Here is a 14,649-nt window from a genome sequence, read left to right as displayed (position 1 = left end):
ACCACCAGCGACCATGGCGACTTTGCAGCATTGAGGATGCGAGCTACTGCGATCAGGTGCGAGCGTTGGGTGCTACACCACCACCCAGTGATACAGTGATACAGTGATTTTTATTTCTTGAACGGCCCCTTCAGGGGCATGGAAGAAATACAAATGAGTATTTTACAAATGAGTACTTTACAGCAAATATAAAAATAAATAAGAAAGAAGAAAAAAAAAATATATATACATGTATAAATATAAGCTCTAACAGCAAGCAAGTAAAGGCAAGAATTGTTTGAAATTAAATACATGTATACGGACTAATAACTAGAACCTAAACATAATCTTATAAAAAAAAATGAAGTCTTAGCTGCCATGTATGTACATAAGTTTACAATAAAAAAGAAAATTACTTGAACTTTGACATGATGATTTTACAAAATTTTGAAAGATTCTTTAGTTGCTTGATAGACTTAACATTAAATAACTGATTTAACTTGACGACATTAGGCCTGCGGTAGTAGAAACGCTTAACATACTTCCTACGCTCGTCAATGAAAAACGGGCATACCAGGGTCCCGTTGCATAAAACTTTTTTAGCAACCTTAAAAAATTCAGGTTGGGATTTGCCCAACCTGAATTTTTTAAGGTTGCTAACCTAAGAATGTAAAATCCGTTGTATAAAAACTCTGGTTGGGAGCTTCCAACCGGAATTTTGTGATTTCAACCGGAAAAAAATCCGGTTGGAGTTTTATGCAACGGGCCCTGCATAATGAAATTCATCACCCTGTACTTCAAGGCTACACAACGAACATTTACCACTTTTACCACGGATCGCAGGAGATTGCTAGCTCCCGCTAGCGCTACTGAACGCTCGGGCAAGATAAGATGACATCGCGTACGTGCTGCAGAGAGATCGCAATCGTAGTACAGTACAATGTACCAGTAAATAGGGGAACAGAATATAGCGCGCGGGAATTCCAAAAAGGTACTGTACTGTATTTCGGCACATGGTAGTACGAGAGCGAGACTCGAGTCTGATGCTGCAGCCCCCGAGTGCAGGGTAAACACTCAGATTTCAAGACATTGCTGGAAATCTACCGCTTGTGGTGTATAAAGGTACTCGGTCATACGAGCAAGTCGCAGTTCTTCATTTTCATTGCCATGACGGTAAGCATCATTATTTTCCCCCACATCCGTTTCAGGTGCGGAAAAATTGATCGAACATCCACAGCTACAGACGAGTTTCTCCCACAACGTATCACGCCACGTGTCTTTGCCATGATGATGGTATGATGGGCTGCGTACGACGGTCTAGCTGGGAGTGTGAGTGGGCATGGGCGTTATGGATGGCGGTGGTGGGGCGTGATGCACGGGGATGGGTGGGTCTCGTTTTGTCAGCCATGAATTTTTAACTCTGATTAGACTCCTGCTGTTAGATTATCAAATGAGGACATCGGTCTGGGGCTCGTTGCATAAAAGTTACAATTATGGTAACTTTGCCATCCAATGGTAGTAACTTCCATGGAATTCTTGATTTTGACTGGCTGTTGAGTACCTGGTATTCGCAGGGCTGCCAACTCTCACGCATTGAGTGTGAGACTCACGCATTTTGGGCCTTTCTCACTCTAAAACTTTATTTCATTTGCATGCATAATTTCTATTGATCTCGCTCATTTTGACTCCTAAATTATAGCATTGGCCTATATATGCCAATAATAATATGGGATTGGGAGTCTCGCTCTCAACTAGTTTCCAGTGTTGGCAGCCCTGGGGCCAAGTGGGGGGCATTTCATGAAGGAACTTGTCGGATAAAATGTCTGACAAGTCAATTATATCCGACAAGTTCAGAGAAATCAGCCAATCAGACTAAAGAATTTCTAAAAACTTGTCGCATATAATTGACTTGTCAGATATTTTATCCGGCAAGTTCCTTCATGAAATGCCCCCCCCCCCCCCCCCCCCCCCCCCCCCCGGTATTGTTGCGATGGTGGTAGTTACCATTGGATGGCAAAGTGACCAGACCGCTGTGCAAAGCACAGCAGTCTGACATGTACTAGTTCTAGTGTTTAAACGTTGTAAACAACCGTCGCTTTTGACGGCAAGACCACAAAAATGCCTTTTATTTTGTTTGATTTTAACAGTAATACCACCCACCTAGGCCCTATATCGTATTTTGCTGATGGTTGAGTTGAATTTGGTGTTTTGTTGGTCAGAATTTGGTGTTTTGTTGGCCAGATACAGACTGATCTTTCGGTCAAGGCTCTGCCTTACTTTTGAGAATTGTCTTTATAGAATTTGCCTACGTAAGTAGGGCCCAGTCCAAGGAAGCACAACGTTAGGCCTAATAACCAAACAGTCTGTCAAATGTTCTTTGTAGGCCCTATGTGACGAACGTTAAGTATCACCAAGCGTTGTGGGACCGGACAGGTTGTGGGACCGGACACGTATTGCAAGTGCGTGTAAGTGCGTCTGTAATGAAAATGACGCAGTGAAAGTCTCACAAGGTGTTACAAGTTATTTATACGTGCACATATGTCATTAGGCCAGTTCGATCGAATGTTCGTCGATCGTACAGGGAGAATGCAAACACCGTGCACGCTCGCTCCCCATATTTCCAGTACAAAATCAACGCGTGCACAACTCTCTTTGATACATTCGTACATGGAGTCACTTTGAAGGGGAAAAGCCAACGATTTAGCAGGTTAATTCTCAAGCCGTTTTCAGAGTATGTTGTCTAGTATACGAGGAGTCTATATCAAGTCTTTGAGGTAACAAAGGGTGCATATTCTGTGTAAAATAGGCAAGTTTTCATGCGCGAACTTAAGTGTCCGGAAACATAACCCCCCCATCATACCTACCGTATATTTAGTCAACTCGTCATGCTCATAACATGAGTAATATTTTCTACAGTAAGTTACTTTACACTAAAGACAAGTACAGGTAGGTGTCCTACATGGTTCACTGGAAGATACAGCAATATTCTTTTCTTTTGACTATTAGACACTTCTAAATGATGTGAAATAGCTCACTGCATGTTTATTTTTGTCTATAAGTTTAATGTTGTAAATCTAAGTTGTCAAAAGCCTAATTAAGATCTCACCAAGATAATGGTGTGTCACTGAGCGATCGAGGTAAATTCTGACTGTTCTACATCATGTATACCCAGTCATTGGGTGTCCGGACAGGTTGGGACCGGACGCGTACTGTAAAGTGCGTCTGGTTTGACAATGACGCGCCTACGTAAACAGTTGTTTGTCAGTGAGGAGCTGTGCGTAAATGCGTATTCAAAGTAAAATAAGCGAGTCAGTACGCGAGAGTTTTAAGTGTCCGGACACCCGACCCCCCATCCTACTTGGTCGGTAAATTTACTAGACTATGTAGTTCTAACGTCAACAACTGTTAAGTTGCCAGTTTTTGAAGGGTTTCTTAAAAAGGACAAATTCATTGTTTTACTTACATTGCAATGATATCTCCATGTGAAAATGATAATCCTTATCTTCTGTTTCCATGCAGTTTGAGAAGGAATCGTGATGGATTTTTTTGGGGGAGGGGAAACCCTTCTTTTTAAGTACTCCCGGCTGGCGACTCACTGAGCGTACTGCCATTGAGTCGCCACACGTGCATGCAGTGAGCTGCACGCTTCCATGCACCCGTTTCATGCACCTGATGTACCTGTAAACACTGCCTGTGCGTCATGGACCGGATGTGCCCCGAGCTGAGCATTCCAGGAAAAGCTAGCCGTGAATTGTGTAACACACACACATATACACACATCCCATCATGCAAAATATTACACACGTCATACTATTTCACAATGATTACTATAATTATAGTAGATTCGTGAACAGATTCCATTTTATCCTCCTCTATTTATGATGTATATTGGTAATGTGTTTGTATATATTTTTTTTGTCAATACTTTGCTGAAAGTACAGCATAATTTTATTCTACCCATATATTGATAACAATTGTACTGATTTTCTAATATTTATTGTATCTCTTATTTGTTCTTTTGATTATGGAATCAAATAAAAGATCCTTGTAAACAAGCTTTGTTATTTATCATGTTTACAGGCATGTATTGGCAAATTCGGTCTCACACATACATGCCCGCAGCGGCACACATACACACACAAGCACACACACATACGCACACACACACACACACACACACTAAACTATCTTCTTTGTAAGTAACGTTATGACATACCAGATGGACAAAAGAACTGCTTTTCAAGATGGAAGAATTATCTTTAACTCAGAAGTATATTATAAGAATAAAAAACAATAATACACTGCAAATAATTGGAAGTGGCAAGCACGGAACGATGTCAGCGACATGATGTCGTCATTAGTCTGAACCACTATTTCCAAGGGGTACAATTAGGCATTACGATTGTAGGAAGAAGAAAATGACACTGATCGGGATCCCGCCCGTTCTGGATTTATTTAGGTCGAGATATCAAGGTGAGTAAGAGGAGGAGGCATGTAGATAAACAAAAGGACTGAGCTTTTCAAAATAGACTCGGATTCTGCTACGCAGGTAAGGATCAAAACACAGAAAATGTACGCTGCAAATGATTTGAAGTGGCAAGAACGATGCCAGCAACATTTTATTTCTTCAAATATAACAAATGTCTCAGAAATACAGAGCATGAAAAATTTGGACCAGCTGTTTCGAAATGAAATCAAAATTAAATATTGTAAATTGAATATTTATACAGTAATTCTATTCTGCAGTTTGCACACATGTAACAATTGGCAACAAACAGGGCGATCACTCCGACAGTATATGAAATATTCAAGCTACAAATAACGCTAAAAAGTAGAGCACGATCATCTTTATGCATCAGAAATCCTCAGAGTGTATCTAAGTTGTGTGTAATATCTTATGAACTGCACTGTACATACAACACTGTACATTTACGCTTGTATACATGTATCTCTAACTTATTTGTTGGTACTCTGTGATAAAGTAAAAAATAATTCCATTCCTTGGAAGTACAATCACACATTTTCAACGTCTCCATAAAGATCTAGAACTACATGCCTTTTTTCAGAACATATTTACAAATGTTTGCAGTATAGATATCCACACATTATGCGACATACAGGTATGTACTTCCGAGTCAAATTGGATGCATCGGATAAAAGATAATTATAGGACTGTTCCTTCAATATTCCCTCAAAGTACAATCACATACATGTATTCATTGTCTCCATAAAGCTCCAGAACTGCGTGCATTTTATTCATAACATATTCACAAATATTTGCAGCTTTACATATATGTATGCAAAACATGTATTTCCGGGTCAAACTGGATGCATATAGCCCCATGTAGCTGATGAAGATACGTCAAATAGTTAGGATGCATTTCGGTTCCCTCATCATTCCGTTAAGTACAATCCCGTATTTCCACCAACTCCATAAAGCTCTTTGAGCTGTATGTTGCTTTCTCTTTTTTTCATAATATATTTACAAATGTTTGCAGTATATGCAATACATGTATTTCCGGGTCAAACTGGATGCGTAATTGTAGCTGATGAAGACATACACTTGTACATCGAATAGTTAGGATGCATTTTGGTTCCGTCAACATTCCTTCAAAGTACAATCCCGTATTTCCAACGTCTCCATAAAGTTCTTGAGCTGCCTGTTGCTTTTTTTCATATTTACAAATGTTTGCAGTTTATATCCACATACATAACATGTGTTATAAAAGCAGGACAACTAATGTATTAAATTTTCAAGGTATATGTTGTGCATCTACACGGTGGCCCCGAAAGAGTGCTCTACAAAATTGCATGGCTCTTTCTGTTTTTTGTTTGTTTGTTTGTTTGTTTTGTTTTTTTTTTTACAAAGACATGACGACTGAATGAAAATCATAAATTTGTACATATACTATGTGATAGAAACAGGTTTCAAATCATTCAATGTGATCATCAATTCTTTGTGCAGGCATTTTAATACTATGGCCATTTATCTGAATAGTTGTGATTAAAATCTACTTTTTAACATGAAAATACACATACCTCGTATCTTCCCATAGAAGTTGATAATATGGGCCCACTGCAGTACTGTAGCTATATAGAATGAATACTAATGAAATTATTCATCATGTAACTGTAATAGTGGTAATACAAACAGATGTTTTTGTCTTCGTACAGTCAAGCGCAGCCATTTCTATTGGAGGCTTTAAGAATCCTTTATCCTCACTAGTGCTAGCATGAGTTCACGCTAGAACTATAATAGTACCACTATCAGTACTCAGCGGTGGTAATATTTTATAAACCAAGTCGGCAATTTGCGATATTCAACACAAATTATGAAATGTGTGGAGGGGAACAATTAAATCTGAATGTTTCTCTCAAAAGAAAAGAAAAAATTGAAATTGTTTCTGAGTGTTTTAACTCGAATCTTTATTGGAACATTTAAATCTTCAGCAGTGGCATGCCTCTTCATTCTCTTACCAGAATGCTCATCACAGAAATAGTCCTGGTTATAGGTGAATCTCTTGGGAAGGCAGGAAGGACAGCACCATTTTGGGCACTTGGGACCTGAGCATCCTACCCATTTTCTCTGGTTCTTCTTGGTTTCTTGAAAATAATCTGATCCGCATACACAGCAGAAGTCTTCCCCGTATTCTGTTAAGTCCATTTCCTCTACTTCATCTTCTCCCTCTTCATCTTCAACCTCTTCTCTATCTTTTTCAGAGTTGACATTTACTTCAATGGGTCTCTTCTCTCGATTCTTCTTCAATTTCCCTCTTTCCTCTTTTTTCTTCTGTCTTTCGGCCTTCTTTCTCTGCTTCTCTTTGATCCTTTTTACTTCTCTCTCATAGTCCTCCTTGGCCTCCCTGGCAGTGAGGACACGGGCCTTGCTCTTTCCTCTAGGTGCCCGTTTTCTTCCGGGTGGGATCCACTCTGATTGGGGGAGGAACACCTCAGCAACCTCTGGTGACACCACACCATACCTGACTAAAGGGTTATCCATCAATGCCTTGGAATACGATGTACTTGGCCTGTCTGGTGTCACAGCGTCTTCTGCCTCCGACATTTCCTCAGTTTGGGGAGCCTCATGAACCTCTTCATCTGCGGGTGTTGCAGCATGGACCTCTGCTGTTTGCTGATCTTGGGCTGTTACGGCATTGGTCATGTCAGGCAGTGCAGCATCCTGCTCATTTGGGGGTTGGATGTTTGTCTGTGTAGTGGCATCAGCATAGCGGTACTGTGGTGGAAGAGCCAGGTCGATATCAGTGGAAGGGATCATTCGTGATCTTACCAGTTGATGTTTGTCAATGGCGTTTGGGTCAAAGGGGTGGATTCCACATTTTCGGAAGCCTTGTTTGATGTTGTGGATTGTCATGGCTTTCTCGAACGGGGTCTTCAGTACTCGTGGGATTTCCGTCTTCGGTACCCAGAGTGATCCTCTGATGGCTTGTCCTTCCTTGATATACTGGCCAATGTGGCTCTTCAGGCTCTTAAAGACGGAAACATCAAGAGGCTGACAAAGGTGTGTTGTGTGTGGAACCAACTGCAGAAGTATGACATTCTCTCGAATGGCCTCCAATATCAGCAAGGGGTCCAGATGTGATGCATGTCCGTCTTGTAGCAAGAGGACGGGGTTCTCCTCACTCCGGTCTTGGGAGCAGTACTTCAAGAAGACCTTCTTGAACCACTTTAGCATCAGCTCTCCATCTACAAATCCACTGCTCGATTTGGAATAGAGGGCATTGTCTGGGCCTCCGACTGAATAATTCCCTCCAGGCATGGCTTTCTTGAAGATCAGGTTGGGAGGCATCACCGCCCCTGCAGCAGAAACGCAGCACAACAAGGAGATATGTTGTGAGTCCGCGACAGTGGTAGCATGGGCATGGCGCTGGTACGCAGGCACAACCACCTTCTGGGTTGATTTGTTTAGGTCAATCATAGTTTCATCTACATTGTAGATTCTGTCTGGATGATCATGAAGATTGTACCTATCCAGGACTCCTTTGAGAAGTTGAAAGTATTCTCTCATATTGTCAACAGTTGAAGAAACTATCCTCGATCTATCGAGGCGATCTGGCCTACGGAGTTTCAGAATCATATCAGGATACGCCTTACGAAACCTCAGCCACCAGTTGTAGCTTGGCCCCTTCTCACCAAACTTGCTGCCTCCACATTTCCTGTCCAAAACCCACGCATACATCATTATCTGGTTCACTGTGAGGGGCATGGCTTTAGCTGCCATATAATCGATGACAGTTAGGAGGTCCCTCTCAAGTTCTGTGGATAACTTTGTCATGGCACCAAGTTTTGCATTAAGGGGCACTTTACCATTGACACGGTCACCCAATGATCTCCTTGGCACACCATGGTCTCTTGCTGCGACGGATATTGGTACATGGTTATCTCTGACCTCATGGAACGCATTCTCCATATCTTCCTCAGACCACTGTCTGTACTTTACATTTCTTTCACCTGGCATGTCTGTAAAGTTTAAATGATATTACACCAACCAAGGGAAAATAAATCATGTAAATTATACAAAAAGGAAAGCTGTAAAATTCTATTGAAAATTGTGTTTTATACCATTTCTAGACTTAGTGGTGAACGCATGTAAAATGGACAGACCATCTTGTCGCATTTTGGTCTGTCCTTGTTACGCGCGTTCACCACTGAGTCTAGAAATGGTATACAAAAACACAATTTTCAATAGAATTTTACAGCTGTTATTATCTTCTCTCATCAAAATTAAACCATTCAACTGAAAAACAGCAAAGTTTTTATGAGCATTCATAATTTGACCTTCATATGCTAGTACATAGATTTCTGTCCTGCATTACATGCATTCACCCAAAATGTTTCATTTTGGCATAGATTTTAATAGATTGCTTGTTTGAAGCAATTTTGGAACAAAGTTATCTCTCGTTGAAGTGTTCTAGAAGATCAGATTGTATTTGGGGGTACTGCACATTAGAAACAGAAAATGTAGAGAAATCCCTTAAAAGTACCCATTTACTGTGCAAATGCCAATTTCAATGCAGATGGATAGGTGGGAAAAGGCACAAATAAATCATAATATTCAAAATGAATTACCTGAACCAAATAAAATATACAGGGGACAAGAATGGAGAGAGAACAGGGAAGGATCTACATGTGAGTATTGAACAAGTCGTTCACATCATTTGATACTAGATATACATGTATGTATTTTTTATGTTTTTAATAATATATATACCATAAAGGCTATATTTTGAAGATTAAATTGTTTGCATGTAATAATTCTCCCATGTTGATTAACTGCTAGAGAAGAAATTAATCTTTGTTTCTTATATCACACCGTGTTCACACAATACATGTACATGTATTAAAAGACCGATCCTTGCAGTTCTAAGAATATTCCTTTAAGTTTACAAGCAAGTGGGGCTATCCCAGCTATACTGGGGGCTAGGATGGAGGCAAATATATACACCTGGGGCCCGTTTATTATATTTGGGGGGCGGATGCATATAATTCCTACTCGGATATAGCACTTGCACATGACTCGGACAGTACAGGATGACCAAAAATAATTAGGTAAGGCAACAACCAGCGACCAAAGAAGGGAACTCTTGACGCCCCCCACCCCCATCCCGCCAATACTAGTATTAGGAAATAAAATTAACAAGTTAAAAGATGAAAGTTTAAAGCAAATTAACACAAATAACAGGGCTGCCAACATTGGAAACTACGTTGTAGTTGAGTGAGACTCCCATGGGCTAATGCTATAATTTAGGAGTCAAAATGAGTGAGATCAAGAGGAATGCATGCAAATGAAATAAAGTTTTAGAGTGAGAAAGGACCAAAATGAGTGAGTCTCACTCTCAATGAGTGAGAGTTTAATTGGCAGCCCTGCAAAAAGTTGGGTGGTTCCTAAGCGTGACTCATCTAAGACAAAAGTAAGAGTCTAAGTCTTATTAGACTAACTTACTATATTTTTAAACTTTTTATCATCAATATTCTTTTGCTTACAAGTCTCTTCGGGTCAGTCTACCTGCCCTCCCCCCGCCGCCCCTATATACATGTACTTAGTACCTCCCCCGGTTGACCCGTTATGACTCCATCCATCCACCCCGCATGCATTCGTCACACGCAAAAATCGTTAAACTTTTTTATTCCATGCCCACATGCACAGTGCACACTCTGATCGACATGAATTTTACCAGAAATAATAATGGACTGAAATACTTCTCATTATCTCAAGGATCAAGTAGATCTTCATTTAATAGCATCTTTTTGTTCTCGTTCTTTTTAACATGCCCAAACATGCAACCTTCAATCATTCCAGGGCCTCGTCTTATAAAGCCTTCAAATCAATCACAAGTCCCCAAATTAATCGCAACTTGCATTGCAGCTCTCAAAAAACTTGTGATTGATTTCTATCACAAGTCTTCATAAGACGGGCCCCAGCTCAATCCAGCAAGCGCTCCCATCCATACGATACACGTACAAATGTACATCGCACGCAATACATTCGCCAATGCACTCGTTGAGTAGCCATCATCAAGCAGTCACGGTTCCATCGTTGAGCTACCACTCTCACTTATTTTTAACTTTCCAAACACATCCATTAACAAATGGTTCAGGCCAATGCTCTAAATTCCAAGGTTTAATCTGATATACAGGTAGTATATAATTTTAATAACTTACCGTCATAAGCTCTTCTCCCCTCTACATGAAAGTCGACGATGCCATTGGTTATGGTGTCGCGTGAACACCTTCCGTGCAGTAGTGTGTGTGTGTGTGTGTGTAAAGTGGCACGACATGTACACAGATTTCTACGCACAATTCTTCCCGCCCCCCACCACAGAGACATTTTACCAGAGTACTCTGCGGATAGTGGGGGGCGCAAGGGATTTTTGGTTCAAATTTTTCCAAAAGCACCAAAAATTGGCACACATGTAGCCCAAACCATACTATTTCGATTTTTGATGGGCGCCAAGAAGGGCGCCCTCTGGGGCGGCCATATTGGCAAAATCCAATATGGCCGCCATATAGGTTTAAAGGTCACTTGCATTTGAAAACAATGAAGAGTTACAACCATTTTAAAAGTCAGGCTAAGACGTTTTCTGGGTCAAGGAATTCGAATCTGAAGTTGTTTTTATGGTCTGAAGTCAATTTTTCCTTATAAGGTCACCTTAAGGTCATTTAGGGGTCAAGCCATTGTATTCATAACAGTTTATTGAAAAAAATGACTTGCCCATGCATATACAATATTCCAGGAATAGAATTGCAGTTGTCGACGGCTGAAAAAAAAAAGGCGTATTTCTTGTGAATGGCGCCCTCCGGGGAGGCATATTTGCAAAATCCAATATGGCTGCCACCTACGTTTAAAGGCCAGTGTTCAAAACCTTTAAAGTGTTACAATAATTTGAAAAATCAGCTTTAGAGGTTTTATGGGTCAAGGAATTCGATTTTGAAGTTGTTTTTATGGTCTGATGTCAACTTTTCCTTATAAGGTCTCCCTAAAGGTTCTTATAAGGTCTCCCTATGGGATATCATAGTTCATGTCACAATAATTCCATTAATTATTTTTACATTACAGGCGTTAAGAGGAAATATTATATGACCTATATAGATATCAATGTGTGATTGGTCAAAATGCAGTCACGTGACCATTGTCACAAGGATGAGAAGCGTTATATTTTCATAACGTGACGTAAATTACGTACAAACATGGAATATAAGAGCGACTACGTTAAACAAATGCGTTATATCAGGAGGGGTGACGTCATCAAAAACCAATTGTTATGATGCGCGCAACATACACAGAGACGCTTTGCACACACACGAATGCAATCGCCGTGACCACAGTACACAGCCGCAGCACACTACTGTAAAGCGTTATCATAGCGGCAGACAACACTTCATGCACAGCATACACAAAGCGAGAATTGCGAAATTGCAACAGATTTGTTTTTGTCAAACTGTTAGCAGTGTTGTAACTGGTATGGCAGCTTGAGAGAGAAACAAACTGGTGAATGTGTTGGAAGCTATACTTGGTAGAGCCTACTACTCCCGTTAATGTTAGACAGTCGTGACAGGGCCAGAAGGCAAAGGATTTCCCATTAGTATTATCACCGCCTCAACTGAGTAAGTAAAAGAAACTTACTAAGTTTCTTTGACACCGGTGCGGTAGTTCTATGCTACTAGCGCTGGACCTGGACCATGCAGGGCCAGGTCCGTAGTCTACAGTTCATGTACCAGTGACTGTAGACAGAAGAGATTAGGCCCTAGACTACATTGTTAGAAAGTTCACATTCTCATACATCACCACAAACACTTACCTCAAACAAGCTTGCTTTAGACCAACAGCGGCAGTTACGGTAACGTTAGTCTTCTACAATTTTTTTAAAAATAATTTTACAACTGTCATTACAAAATCAGCACGTTACCGCTACGTAAATAGGCCCTCGCTACAGGCCTACGTATGATTGAATAGCGACTGTTCTAGGAATGCTCCTGCACGGCTATATGCCACGGAAGAACGAATTACCGATTTAAGTAGGGCCTACGCGAAAGCCATCATAGTTATGGCTCGGTTTGGCTCGATTGCATACCACTAACAGTGCCGAGCGTTGTAACGCGCGTTCATGAATTTGACTGTGGGTTTCAAAACGGAGAAGTCGTGTTGCTCTAGTTATACAACAGTTTATTTCTTGTACTGTAGGTCATATAATATAACAGATATTGACTTTTTTCCTTCGGTAGGAATATAACATTTCATTTCCCTTGGGAAGTTATATTTTTGTCTCGAAATACTATATTTCTATAAAATATAATAATCCTCGACAAAAATATAACTTCCCGCGAGGATCTCAAATGTTATATTCCACCTCTGATAAGTCAATATCTGTATAATGTCCTCACCGACTGGTCATATTTGCGGAATTCAATATATTTGCATTTGCTTTAATGACAGCCAAAAGAGCTAGTTAGAATTATGGGTAATGCCCTTTTAAAGAGTTTTCAAGATTTGATTATTGGATTATTATTTTCATCTTCATCTGCAAGGAATGCAATTAAAAACATACATATATGAGAAATAGAATCCTATTGCTACCGAATATATTAATAGTTTAGCAATGGGGGGGGGGGGGACTACTCTCTATGTTACCAGCGTCCTTGACGTTGTCACTAAAAAGAGAAGTGTTTTTATTTCTATGTTGCAGTTCAGGGATCCTCAATCACAATAGATATTCATAATTCAGATTTAAATTCAATGGAATGATAACTATGAAGATCACTCCTAATCTGGATGAAAAAAGAAAAAACTCGTGTTTAAGAGAGTTTTTAGTACATCAGGTTGGCATCAATTTGCTATTTTCGAACTTGTGTATCAAAGTTCGATTCTAAAGTCCTTATAGGAATTTTTATGTTCCTCCACAGCTAAATATGCCGTTCAGAGAACATGACGGTCCTGGTGACGCCATGTAGGGAACAAGCATATTTCACAGTATAGTACAACTTTCATGACACCTTCTAGGGTCTATTAAGATTCTATCCAAAGTGCTTGGACGCAAAGTGGTATGATATCACAAGACTTTATAAGTTGGTATGTCGTTGGTCTGAACACTATAGGTTGCAACTCTTCTCTCCCCAACATCTCTACGAAGCACGTCTCCTGGAGACGAGCCCAATCTCCAGGATTCGCAGGAGAATCGAACATTTTCGATTTTTGAAGAGACTATTTCCGTCTTCCAGCTTGTCTCCGAGACGTCTCTTCGAAGTCTCCATCACTGTGGCCATGTCATGGGGACTAAATTTGTCTGCAACATCTTCGAGATGTCCCCGCATCTTGTGGAGACCGTAATAACATAATGGCGACGAAAGGGAGAAGTCGCTGAGAAAAGACGTCTCTGATAAGTCCCTGCGACTGCAAAAGCCGTGCCAACATCCCCGTGACTTCCAAACAAATAAGTTGTCCCTTTGTTTGAAGACGTCTTGGACGTCGCCCTGGAAATTGCATTAGTTGTGATAGCGAAAATAATTTCTTCGAGACGCTGGCATTGCGACAATGTCTCCTCCCGTCAGATAGGCCCTCAATCCCCTCCCCCCTTTTTTTTTTTATTTTCCAGCATATCAAACTACTGACCATGGCTCATCTGACACCTGCTCTACATTGTGCATTTTCACCTTCATTCATCCATCCATCCATCCATCCATTCATTCATTCATTCATTCATTCATTCATTTCATCATTTCCATGTTTTCCACCTCCCAATGCATGCCTTGAAACAGCTGTGGTGCAGAAGAATGAAATTTGGTACTGACTGAAGCATTGCGGAGGGTGGCTGATAATTGCCATGTACCTGTGCCATCTTTCCTCCAGCTCCACTCCCCGAAGTCAGGGATCACATCATGATCCATGCTGTCATGATTCCAATAGAAACTCACTTGCTGCAGCACTCAGATCTTCGAAATGTTGATACAGCGCCGCTTGAGCAGATAGGGTATAGTTTCTGATGATCTGCTCCCACGTTATGACGAGATGATGCCTACCCTCGTTGACGTCGGCTGCCCCATAAACCTTGTTGCTCACGCTTGCTGGACATGAGCACGATTATTAAAGTAGTTTATGTGTTAGTGAACTCTGGTTTGCTGACCCATACTACTTAGGCATTTTGCATGCCACATCAA

The 14,649-nt window shown here is 40.6% G+C and overlaps 1 protein-coding gene across 1 annotated transcript in view; it reads left to right on the top strand.

Moving 5' to 3' along the window:
* The first annotated feature begins 1,018 nt into the window (after positions 1 to 1,018).
* The window catches only part of LOC140246146 (uncharacterized), a 32,514-nt gene continuing 18,883 nt past the window's right edge, over positions 1,019 to 14,649 (top strand). Inside the window, exon 1 of the mRNA XM_072325584.1 lies at positions 1,019 to 1,152. The gene's annotated coding sequence lies outside the window, so the exon portion shown is untranslated. The remainder of the gene's footprint in view (positions 1,153 to 14,649) is intronic.

This window comes from Diadema setosum, chromosome 2 (genome assembly GCF_964275005.1).
Source record: "Diadema setosum chromosome 2, eeDiaSeto1, whole genome shotgun sequence".
Taxonomy (NCBI): Eukaryota; Metazoa; Echinodermata; class Echinoidea; order Diadematoida; family Diadematidae; genus Diadema; species Diadema setosum.
Note: the sequence above shows the minus strand (reverse complement) of the source record. Positions and strands in the feature narration are given on the sequence as shown.